Source organism: Lagopus leucura, unplaced genomic scaffold, assembly GCF_019238085.1.
Source record: "Lagopus leucura isolate 7727_CA_CO unplaced genomic scaffold, USGS_WTPT01 Super-Scaffold_100009, whole genome shotgun sequence".
Taxonomy (NCBI): domain Eukaryota; kingdom Metazoa; phylum Chordata; class Aves; order Galliformes; family Phasianidae; genus Lagopus; species Lagopus leucura.
The window spans coordinates 24821316-24833060 of record NW_024962266.1 but is presented as its reverse complement, the minus strand read 5'-3'; the positions used below and the strand labels follow the sequence as shown (position 1 = coordinate 24833060).

Genomic DNA, 11745 nt, shown 5'->3' with positions numbered 1-11745 from the left:
TGGAAAACACCTGGGAATGGATTTACTGCCCAGGACAGTAAAGGAACTGTGGCACTGAGCAATGTGGTTTAGTGGCCATAGTGGTGATGAGTTGCTGGTTGGATGCGATGACCTTAGTGGCCTTTTCCAACCTCCACAGCACAACTCCAGTTTACAACATCTTCTTCAGATTACTGCTAGGATGGGAAGAGAAGCACTCAGGAAACTTAGCTTGGGAGATCTCAAGCCAAACCCACTATTTATAGTGAAGATGAACCCTGTCTAGAACCAACAGCAGAGGAGGACCCCGCTCTATTTTTATATCTGCCCCTTTCACAGCTAATTTCACCCCCAAATCCTCCCACACACTGAATGAGGGGTGGGGTTGGATGAGGCCAGCATGGAACAGATGTTCAACTAATTTGCTTCCACATGTCATTAAATATTTCACATGTAGGAAAAGGATAAAAGCAAGAAGATTAAATATGGATGTCCTAAGTCTAATTAACATCCCTGCTGGTAAGCTGGGTGTGTTTTATCTTTAAAACAGAATGACACCAGCTTCCTTTGTAACATGGTTGAATCCCAGGGGAAAGCCATCAGAAATAACACATTGATGTCATTAAGAATTGTTTATTATTACTGTTACAAAGCTTGGGTAAATCCACTCATTATAAGACCAACACAACTTTTGTGAATGAGTTAAAGTCTTTTTTAAGGTCTTGAATAAGACTTTGAGTATAAAAACTTGGATATGGGTGAGATGCTCTTAAGGAATTTTGACAAGGGCATTTGATCAACCCCCCCAGAAATAAAGCAAAATAAAAATCAATGCATCAAACTGTCATCACTGTGAAATGCTCATGCCTCAAACTTTCCAGTTCAGTAAGGTTATAAAATATTAAGGCTTTTTATACATTTAGAAGTGTGAGCTAAAACATAATTATAACATGTAAATGGTACAAAATAAAGAAAACTTATGTTTTATAAGCTCACCATGCTGGAAAATTTGAGGCACAATAATCTTCTCTACAGCAGTCTCCATACTACGGTTCCAAGTTCCTCACACCTTGTAATATAATTAAGCATCCTCCTGAATGCTTTGTCACACTTGAATTTCACAGACTATCATCAGAAACAGCCAACCAGGCTTCAATCCCCACAGCCATCTCAATGCTTGGTGGCTTGGAAATCAATTTGTTCTGAGAGCAAATACGAGAAGCGAGCCCTAGGGGTAGCTTTGGCTCTGCAAACCAACTGCATACTGAGGAAGAGAGAGAAAGGCACAAAAGTATTTTCTTCCCAGATGCAAATGTGCAGGCAGGTGCCAAAGACTTCTAACTACATGACTTTGTATTTGGCCCAGTGACAAAATAAACCCCTGGGTAGGAAGATACAGTAGTTCTAAGCAATAGGTTAGGTTTCAATTTAAGCAAGGCCTAAATAAGTTCTTTATCAGAGGGAGCAGCATTAATATATATTTTTAATAAAACGCTGGCCCTGAGGTCATGCGTCTGAGCTGTTTTCTTTTTCTTATGTTCTAACAGTGCTTTCAGATGTTCATATCCTGCAGCTGCAGTTCCTGTGTAAGCATGGCTCACGTTGCCAAACCTGTGGCAAACGGATATTAGCACCTAATGGCTGCTTGTTGCAAATGGGCTATTCTTTGGCACAAAAACCTGTGCATCTCCGAACATCTGGGCTGAAGAGAGCAACGAAGTAAATCAAACTGAGTCAGCCTCATGGTTCACTCTGTGACTGGTCCCCTGGTAATTACTGGGGATTAGTAACGTGGTAGACACTCCTCGGCTCAGTGGTCGGCTGATTGATTGCATGTCAAAACTGCCCTAGTTATGAGCGTAAAGATCATAAAGGAAAAGGAAGCTCAGAAGATGGAGCATAGAACAGATAATTCTGCACCGTAAGGGCACCCCTATCCCCCCTCCTTGTTTTTCTTTCTTCCTTATTCTGCAGGAAGAATTATTTAAGCTGAACACAGTTGCATCTCATGATGCATGGTCATAATCAAGCCTTCAATTCTCAGGGACCGCCTTGGTGCTGATGCTGACCTGGGAACAACAGATGAAAGGCAGAAAAAGATAGGAAGGGCACGCTGTCCTGCTCAGATGAGGTAAAGGCTGATGGTTTCAGCAAGGAACATGCTAGCTGGAGCATGTCCCAACCCTGATTCCCAGCTGAAACTGTGTACAGACTTTTTCCATGTCACTTCTCTACAAGATTTGCTTTCCCTCGTAAGGAGATTGTCAAAGAAGAACCACAATGGGCTTCCCTAGGACCCAACTTCTACACTGGCCACTTCCCTTCTTAATTCAGCTGAGACAGAAGGGTTCTTATACTTTTAGACCCTCTCCATTGCATCTCTTGGACACCTCCCAGAGGGCGTGGATGCAGGGCTGCTGACCCAACTGCAAGTGCCTGGGCCAGATTGGGTGGATCATGAAAATTTAGGATGGATAAAAATAACCTGTAGCATATCCAGGGCTGACTCTTAAGTGTTAGGGAGGGCAATGAGGAATGATACTCAGATTTTGGAAAACTGAGTGGAACATTCCAGCTCTTTTCAAAATATACAGTGGAAATAGCTGGGCTCAGGGAAAAGGACTATAGCCAGGGCAACAGGAGAAACAGCAGCAAGTCCTAGCGCTGGTAGTGCTACAGAAGTTGAGAGCTGACTCAGAAAGCAAACTTCTTTCAAGCTGCCAATCGTCACGTCCTCGCCTGGCCTCTATTAATGCATTTCACCACTGCACCGAAAGCCAAGTCCCCAGCTATGGGTCAAGCCAAAGAGAATAAGCTCAAACAAGGGGCAACCAGCAAAAGAAAAGTTCTCCAGACACTTACTGTGGGCCAGAGGTGAGGTGATGTGTGATTGTTATTGCAGGCTGGGAGGTGTGGTGTGCTTGGCAGCTGCTGTTTCCATCTGCTCGCATAGGCTGGATGGAGGAAGGCAGAGGCAATTTCAGTCAGGTCATGCCTCTAGCAAGCCAATGGATAGGAGGACAGTCTCTCCTGGGTAGCAACCATGCATAAAAGGAGAAATAAATTCAGCACTTGTCCAGTGAGAACGCCTTGTTCTACAGTGTGGGCATCACCATGGGCTGACTCCAGAAAGAACTGGTGATGATGCTATTAATGAAGTGAGCACTGACTCTTCCTCACATTCACAGTTCACTTTTAGTACTTTTACTACTTGTGATCATCAGGCAGAAAATCATAAATAAAACCTGCTTAACACGATGGTCATTTTTCAAGCAGGAAGTGACACTGGTTGACACCCAGCTATTAATTTGACATGGGGTAGTAAAATCATTTGATCCTCCTGGCAGAATTTTATAGGAATTAAGCGGCCTTAAGATTTATGGCCGACATAGTGCTTTCATGGTAAAGCCTGGTCTAGAAAAAAGAGGAACATCATTTCTTTTTGCATGGAAACAGTCACTCAGGAAACACTTGCCTTCCTATGAACTTCTTTCCCCCATCCCCCAAGTTACAAAATTTCTCCCAAATTACTGGCAGCACAAAAAAATCTTGAAAGAGGCATAGAGAAAGGGATGATTTTTAGGTTTGTGAACCTCCCAGAAACAAAGCATATGCTACAGCCAGAGTGATGGTAGCCACAGTTCAAGTCTCAAGGGTTGGTTTTTAAACCAGCTGTCAGATGAAAGCCTAGCTAGTCATGGAAGCACCACGATGAACACCTTTAACTAGAGTGAAGGTAGGACTAGAGAGGTTGTAAGCTGCTCATCATAGCCATATTATGCCCAACTCCAAGATCAATCACAGCTCCCACCACAGGCAATAGAGGTCAGAGGCGATGAGCACCAGCAGACTACAAGCACTTGGACATCAACTGAAGATCCAGCAGGAGACTCTCACTGTGCTCCAACCCTTGATCATGTCATCCCTGCACTGTACTGCAAAGCTTGGTTGACACACACACACACACACACACACACAGTATCACTTCAGTTAAGTGAATATTTAACACGCACTGGGACTCTCTCCCCACTACAAGTCTGCAGCTCACACTTTGGTTGTGGGCATATTAGAATAACAAATAGAGTTGTGAGCATGAGGGGGAGCACGGAGAGGAACTCTGCCAAGTAGAAATTGTGCACGTTTTTCCTTGCATCAGGCTCCTGACCCAGATGGCAGCAGAGCAGGGTTGCACTATCCCTCACCTTCCCACTGGCCACTGCTGTGCAATTTTCCCTCCAACCAGGGGGAAAAAAAAAAATGGAGGGTGGGCAGAAGCATGTGGAGATCCTTATCACACTGCAGTCAGTAACACCACATCAACCAACATGCCTGATGTATTATACCACCTCGTGAGATGAGCCAAGTGACCCAAGCTTGTGCTTGCAGCCTCCGCCAACTCCCAGCCAGCATCACCTCTCACGTGGAAGCCAGCTCCCTGCACACTGCATTGCTCAAGCACTCAGCCTCCATGCCCATTTTCCCAGAACTGTTTGAAATACAAGAGGAAAGTCTTCTGAGCACCCAGGCTGATATGAGCGAAACCCGGATGCTCGTATAGCTTGTCTCAACCAAAGCACCGAGAGTCAGCAGATGAGGGATGGTGCTAGATTAGGAGCACCTGGAAAAGGACAAGCTGTTGGAAGGAGCAACAGACTCCATTTTGATTCTTTCAGCTCCCCACAAAATCATTAAGGTTGAGAAAAATAACCAATATCATCAAGTCAAACCCCAACCCACCCCACCATGCCCACTAGTCATGTCTCCCAGTGTCACATCTCCATGGTCTTTGAACACCAAGACAGAATGCGACTCCACCACTCCCTGGACAGTTTGTTCCAATACATTATAGAACTTATTACTACTCCTGTGATTTTTTTTTTTTTTTTTTTTTTTTTTTTTTTTTTTTTTTTTTTTAAAAAAGACCCAACCTCAACATCCCTCACAGTGACTTAGAACCCTTACCATCAGGCCCCACCGCCAGAGAGGCACAACTGTGAGCTGCCTTTACCACAACCAGTATCCAAGCTGGCATACAACAGTGACGCCACTAACAAGGTGAGAGCAGACAATGTTATGGGCATGGCTGTGCATTACTGAGCTCAGGTGGCTTCTGGCTTATATCCCAGCACTCTGAGCAGTGTGGAGCGAGTCCTGACCCACAGACAGAGCCAAAAGGCCATTGCTGCTCTCCTGCCTGCATTGCCTCCAGTACACTTCACAGCCTCAGCTGGAATTCCTGCATGCACCAACCTGCAGTGAGAGGGCCCTGCACCAATGAGATTTACGTGCTCAACAGCAGGAGATTTTGGGGAGCAGAAGTAGCAAGAGAGGTGATGCAGGGTCATGTTGGAAATACACAGCAGAGGCAAGAAGTTAGCCTAGTCAAACTAAGTTCTCACTCAATAGCAAAACCACCACACCATCTTTCCTCTCGAAGATATTTTCCATGCCCTAACAAGCCTGGTGAAGGACTTAAAGACATCTGTGTTCTCTTGAGTGAGCAAGGACCTCATGATTTGGGAGAATGCCATGGAAAAAAAAAGATGTCCAAGAGTTATGAAAATAAAAGTATTTATCTTCATTGTTAGAAAAAGAGACTGAGCCTTTTATTTCTCTCTCTTGGAGGATTAAGCTCACAGATTTACAAAGAACTGGTTGATTACCAAAATAAATACATCACCATGCCAATTTATAGGACACAAATGTAGGAAACCCATCCAACCAAATCAGGCAAAGTGTAATTCATGTGAGAGCCCTCAGCATGTGCAAAGGGCACAGTGCATGTAGAATAAAGTACATAGGAAAAACATGCTAGAAACCTCTATCTGCAGGAACAATTCCCAGTGCAGCGTACAATGGAGCTATAAAATAAATGGCTTGGCTCTCCACTGGAAGCAAAGCCCAACTGTTCTCAATGAGAAGGAGGATCATGTATCTTTATAATGAGAATTCAGTCATTTTTAAATGTTGGCTTTGCTCATATCACCACCAAATCTGTCTGCAGAGCTGACAGGCTGCAGACTTCATTTGGATTTCTAACTGTGATTATGTATGGCAGTGATGGATACTCTAGGGTTTTCAGGAGTTTAGGGGGCTGGCTTTTGTTTTTCAGTTGTTCAGTGCTTGGAATTGAGGGGGATGCTGGGGTCATTGTCCAATGAGGCCTGGAGAGCTCTAGCCTCACCTTAATAGTTCTGATAACACACAGATGAAAGCAGGCTCTGAACAAGTTCTTCATACTGGCAAAGCTGCCCCTTCTGCAATGCAACCCTGCAGAGCTTCTACTTCCAGTGCTTGGTGAGGTGGAGCAGAGCACATGCACCGAGGCTGAACACATCCCTGCCCAATGAGGCATAAGCACCATCCCGTGCAGCAAAGGTGATCTGCAGAGCACAAAAACATCTGCTTGCTTAGTTCAAAACCCACAGCCACGTTAATGGCCAGGAACTCATTCAGGAGGCAAAGGGAACTTCCCTGCGTTTGCAACATGAAGCATTTGGTGAACAAACCTACATGGTAGCCTGATCTAGGGCACTGTTGGGCTGGTTCAAGTTTGGGCACGCACTGAACAGAAGTTAAATACATCCAAGTCAGTGAACTGATGGCATCCATCTGGTCAGAAGCACATTCTTCACAAGTGGATGAAGAGCAGATCAAGGAGCTGGTTCAGATCAGCAGCCAAGAACAGACATGCCCAGCTGAGCCAGCCTGGAAGGTTAGGTCACAGCAGACAGCATCTGCTCTGTGTTTCATAGCACCAAATGGTCCCAGCACAACAGCTCTGTACAGGGGCTGCAATCCATAGGGTTCACCAGTCCTGGAGGCTTAGGGAAGTGATCTCGACAGCTAACACTGCTCATCCAATCCTTTGCCCTAGATCCAACTTAGCTGGAGTCTTGCTTATCCCTGACCGTTCAGTCCTGCCCTGTTCCTTTCTTCAGATGGTCAGGTGCCTAAGTGTCCTGCTCCTGCATTTTGAAGTATTTCTATGCATTTACATTTACACAGAAGCAATGAGACCAGCCCCTCCGTCCAGCCACGCTGCTTTGCTTCTGCTGCTTGCTCACCCTGCTGGTGCATATGACTAGCAGCAATCTTTCAGGATTCCCTTGTGAGCAAGTATGCCCTCTGCCTTTGGGGCAGCATCTCTAACTATCAAGAATACATACTGAGAACAAAAGCACCAGCAGCACAGTGCAGAGAGGGATGGCCCCCAGGCCCTCTCCTTTCCAAGAGAAAGGAACAAGTCAGCATGGAAAGGCCAAGACAAAAACTACTTACCTAGTCTCCAGACAGCAGAAAGGCAGATCAAAGGACATGATTTAGGGAACACAGTGATGATGGGTAGACTAAATGATCTTGGAGGTCTGCTCCAACTTTAATGACTGAAGATTCTTCAGCCATCACCATGGTCCTTGCAGCAAAGGGAATTCTCTTCTTCATGCATATATATAAGAGGACATGTACAATGCTTCAGAAGCTCCCATCCCTGCCACAGATACCATCCTGATGCTGCACTGATAGGAAATTCCCAAAAGCACATCAGTAGCACTAGTTGTCACACACCTATATTGCTTTTGCTGTCCCAGCTCAGCTGTCTGCTTTGGTTTCACGTGTGACATAGATTAACTGCAAATGTTTTACAATGTGCAGCACCAAGCCACACAGGCTCCCAACCTTCCCAGCAGCATGCCAGCCCCTCTAGCCCTGAGCTCATCCCAGCTCAGGGCATCTGCACACAGACCTCAAGGCTGAAATGAGAAGAGCTGTCCCATTTGATGGTTTCAGAGAAGTCTAAGTCTCCATGCAGTGTGAGCTGTGAAATATATGAACTCCCAAGCTTTACATGAGCCTTGCTCTTCTGTGCAATATCATATGGCTTTCAGATTCGTCTGCCCTGTCCACCTTTCCCATGTGTTTCTGATAATTGCTTGCAGATGGAGGGTTTTCTCATTTGCCCTCAGAAGAGACCTGCTGTTGTTCCCTCTTCTTAGATGAGGCTAGGGCCATACACATCATTTTTATTGGTGCATTTTATTGCCCCTACTTCTTTACAGCACATGCCACCAGTCTCCCTAGCCCTCTACGTTCCCTTCCAGGCTGCTGTTTGCCATTGCCTCTCTGTTAGGTCTCCTCATTCCCCATGTTCATTCCTCAGCTGAAACGTTACAGGGGCCCCCCAATTAAAAGAATGCCTTATAAATCTCTCTGCATCCAAATCAGATCCAGAGCCTGGCTGGGGAGACGAATCTGGAGACAGCGGGTGGATCTGGCATTCCTCACTCTGCAGACATGCTCAAGCACCACCCTGCTCCACGCGCTGCCTGGGTGAGACCCGGGCTCACACGTCCCATGGTTGCTTCAAGAGGTGGGGAGACCTGAACACCACCCCCTTCGGCTCCCAAAAGCATCCTTACATAGATCAGAGTTCCAAAACAGGGTGCTGATCCTATGGTATCTCATCCTGGGCTTCCCACCAGGACATGTAGCTCTTGAGGTCTCCTACGGTGGGGCAAGTGGGCAGTAATCTTGTTCCCAAGAAGCCTGGTATTTCAGCATCATATCAGAGAGGCAGCCAGGAGACCCTCGAGCCAAGGGTGCAAGCTGCATTTAGACATCCTTCTGTCAGGGCTCTGCTCTCAAAGCTCCCCAAAACAACCCAAAAGCCAGGACAGAGGTTCTTCCTACAAAGCCCCACCTGGATGCAGCTCAGTGCACAGTTCCATGTTTGTGCCCACCCTCAGCACCCAGGCCCTGGAGGAAGCACCTCAGAGCTCTCCCTGGATTAGGGCTCGTGGGTTGACCTGTGCTCTTTCAGTTGATGCCACGTGGGCAGGTTGGAGATACTAACCCATGACTTACGCATTGCTTTGCCCAAATTGCGTGTCAAAAGCAGTAGGTCAGAACACAGCCCTCAAGTCTCAAAGTAACACCAGCTCCCTCAGTAAAAACCTGTGCAGCTTGGAGACACGACAATTCAAAAAGCACAATGGATAATAGAGGCTTGAGAAGAAAACACCCTAAATCACCATGTTATTTTGTCCATGCTTGCCCACAGTCCTGACTTTTGATCAACACTGTGCCTGCCCCAGGACTTAAGCTCAGCCTCCAGTGATGTCTCTGCATTATAGTCACACACAATAATTTCCTCAGTGCACACATTGCTGGAAACACGGTGCCAGAATTCCCCAATACAAAATCCTTCCTTGGGTCAGTGCCCAGTGCTCTGAAAAGGCAGTCGACATCTGGAAGCAGTGATACTGCACATCTGTGAGACCCTCACAATTGCAGGATGGAGAGAGAACCACCTATATAATTAAATCCTAACTAGAAGGATGCTAAATGCACACACCTTCCTTAACACGCTAATGCTTGAGCTATCACACAACCCATATACAATGCTGCTTGCAGTAAACAGACCTTGGGATAGAAGTAGATGGGAATTTCACCTGCACATCTCCCTCTTTCAGTCATTCAGGTTCTCCTACTAATTAAGTCCTGGTTTCCCAGCACAGGGGTCAGATTTAGCAGAACCAAAGAAAGGGACTGCACAGCCCTCTCTGTTACATCCCCATCACATTTCCCAGCCCACACCATGGCAGAGGGGCTCTGCTCACATCCCACATGGCAGCTCCAGCCTGGCCACTTCATCACACTCATATACGCACATCACTTCACATGCATGAGAAATCCCATTGGAATCAAGGAGGCCAATGGTGTGCTTGATGCTAAATATTTGTTGCACTGTGGTTTCAGGAATCAGGAACGGGGGTTTCAGCAAGTCAATAAAAGCCAACGGTGTCTGAGTCAAGGAGAATGAAATGGATCCACGTTAGCTGCTGTTCAGTCCCTGCTGTATTTGTGTACTGACACCTCCTGCTTGGCTTGAGGAGTATGAGAATTCAAAGAGGCATTACTTAAATATGTTTTTCTACTCTGTTTACATTCTTTATGCAGAATTCTCCCCTTGAGAGACAAGATAAAGAAGCACGATCAACCCAGCCTCTGCAGGAGTTTGGAGAAACATTTTGCTGAACAGAAAGAACATCCAGACCAACAAACACCAGCATCAGAAGCTACCTGTACAAGTTAGAAGAGCCATCCTTCTAAACATAATAGGCACATTACAGACAGATAACAATTTACACAAATAACACATGCAAGCATAACCTCAAACATGAGGTTATAATGCATTCTGTCACTTTGTGACACCTTGGATCCAAGACCTAGGCTCATTCCAGATATTTTCTAAGTCAGCACAGGTAAATACTGCTTTATGTTTCCAATGACCCCAATCAAAAGCTTTATAAAAATAAAAAAAATAAAAAAAATCAGAGGCTCACAGGACTGCAGTTCAGTAGCCTTCAGGAGTGCCTTTTGGAGAGCATGGGGCAATTTTTTTTTTTATTTGTATTTTTTTGCTTTATCACTAGTGAATAAGACTATTATGTGGACACCCTATATCGAAATGCTGAGAGATCTGGGTTCAAAAGGAGGTTTTTGTTTTGCTGTAAATCCTATTTGTGGCTTAGGGTGCAGCCGATACGCCGTTAGCTTTTATTTCATTGATAATTCTGTGATTGTAGTTGAAACTTTGCAACTTAATGAGCTGATGTTGTTACTCATACTGTGTGGCCATCTGGAACCAGTTTGGTCAGAGAGCCCAAAGCACCGAGAGCCACCTGTGATGCATTAAGTCTCAGCCCAGTACCAGCACCGTGGATTTGAGAAGCCAGGCCTACATAAATACTAACCTGTGAGAATGTAATTGGAGAAGTGATATTTAAGAACTTACAGTTTGCCAGAAACACTCATTCTCAGGGGAACGTATGGGGAGGCTTAAAGTTTAAAGCCAAGGGGTTTTTAGTTTCAACATTGTGAATTGAGAAAACCATTGCATATGGATGTCATTGGAGTGTCCAAACCACTGGGTCTATCCAAACAGGGCGAGCTGTGCCAGCGCCTCAGAACCGCCGCTCCCCCCCAGCACCTGAGCCCCACACTGCACATGGTCCTCATTACTGAGGTACCATCTCCAGACACCACTCCAGAGGGGCAGAAGGAATAATGGGGTGCATGCTTTAGCATCCCAAAGAACCAAAAGAAAAAAAAAATAATACATCGCCGCAGAGGTCACAGGTAAACAATCACTAACACTCAACAGATTGAAAAGGCACAAAACAGCACCTCTGAACCTCCCACAAAATGTTCTGTTGGATGCTGTGACTAGAAACAAGCTGCTTTCAGTCCAAAAACATAAAGTGAATTGAACACAATTACCTGCAAGCCATGCCTTGAACAGACCCAACCTCCATACCTCCTCTAAGCCCAAGCTGCTAGTAGCCATGATGTGGTAGAGGCTGTGTTTGCAGAGACCTAAATGAGTGTGGTTCCTTTCTCCTCGTTAGCCCATTGATTTACACCACCTGGGATGAGACTGCACAGCTTTCAGAGATGTGGGTAAAATGCCATACAATTAAATGCAGTTTTCTTTTGATTTTTAAAACCTTTGGGGGCATTTCAGTCAGAATAAAAATATTGGAGATTGCCTAAATGTTACCTAAAGCCCCTGGTTAAGTTAAAGATACTGAAAACTGTGATGATTTAAGGCAGGAGGGCAAGTCCTGAAGAAGCAGAAATGGTTCAGCCCTTGCAAGGCTTTCAGTCTGTTTTGATTCTCCTGTTTGCTCTGTACAATAGGACTTTCCAAAGGAATGTCCTTTCTTCCAATGTAACACAGGACAGAGAACTCAACCAGTTCTCTGT

At 45.5% G+C, this 11745-nt stretch overlaps 1 long non-coding RNA gene across 1 annotated transcript; it reads right to left on the bottom strand.

Moving 5' to 3' along the window:
• Positions 1-2010: 2010 nt before the first annotated feature.
• On the bottom strand, positions 2011-11306 carry LOC122181057. Its single transcript, XR_006179312.1, has 3 exons — positions 11260-11306; positions 2842-2933; positions 2011-2048 (listed from the first exon to the last, which is right to left on the bottom strand). It is a non-coding gene; the product is annotated as an uncharacterized LOC122181057 (long non-coding RNA).
• Between the last annotated feature and the right edge of the window lie 439 nt (positions 11307-11745).